The sequence below is a fragment of the Arachis duranensis genome, chromosome 3, assembly GCF_000817695.3.
Source record: "Arachis duranensis cultivar V14167 chromosome 3, aradu.V14167.gnm2.J7QH, whole genome shotgun sequence".
Lineage (NCBI taxonomy): Eukaryota > Viridiplantae > Streptophyta > Magnoliopsida > Fabales > Fabaceae > Arachis > Arachis duranensis.
The window spans coordinates 831,733-832,799 of record NC_029774.3 but is presented as its reverse complement, the minus strand read 5'-3'; positions in this window follow the sequence as shown (position 1 = coordinate 832,799).

The window sequence follows — 1,067 nt, the reverse complement described above, 5'->3', positions numbered from 1 at the left end:
GCTCCCATGATCTATTTATCAAGTCCTGTATATTTCTTAAAAGGGCACTGGTCTTCTGCGAATGAAACTTCCAATTCAAAATGTCATAGGCCTCTGTTGAATCCACTTCCACGATAAGCCTTCTCATGCCTAATTCTAGGGATGTCAATGGGGCGGGGCGGGGCGGGGGCGGGGGATGCCTCCCTGCTCCCCATCCCCGCCCCTAGAATTAATCCCCATCCCCGCCCCGATTCCCGCCGTGGGGGGATAATTGTCCCCATCCCCATTCCCCGCGTTCCCCGTATTCCCCGCGGGGACCATTCCCCATCCCCTTATGTTTAACATTCATATGAAAATTATAATAAAAAATATCAAAAAATAAAAAACAAACTAGAAAATACTATTACAAACACACAAACATATCTTATCCAAGATTATAAGTCCACAAATACAACATAGTAAATTATAGTCCATAAAATAAAATCTTAAAATACAATTTTCATTCTAAAAAAAACAATAAGATATAGTCTTTAATATCAAGTGGAAACTGGAGAGAGTTGGGGCTGTGGGAGAGAATAGTCTATGGTGCTGTGAGAGTTTTGGAGTTTGAACAAAGTGGAGATGGAAGAGAGTTGGGATTGGGAATAGAGAGTAGATGGCACAACAAACAACACAGTGGGTAGGGAAGACTGAATAATAGGGTTAGAGTTTTTTAATTGGTGAAATTACTAAAAAATCCCTATGTTAGAAATAAAGTAAGGTTATTTAAGAAATTTCAAACATTCGGGGAATTATCGGGGATGGGGCGGGGATCTCCGCTCGGGTCCCCACACCTATCTCGGGGGAATTTCGCTCCCCATCCCCATCCCCACGGGGAAAATTCCCCACCATCGGGGTCCCATTCGGGGCGGTCCCCGCGGGGATCCCCGCCTCCTGGGGATTTTTGACACCCCTACCTAATTCCCACGCCATTCTCATGGGAAGCTCCCCACAATTCTGCTTCCAAAATCGAACAACATCCTAGGTTAGATTGAAATCCCACTAACCACTCTCCCTCATGAGTTATGAGGAGACCTCCACAACCTACT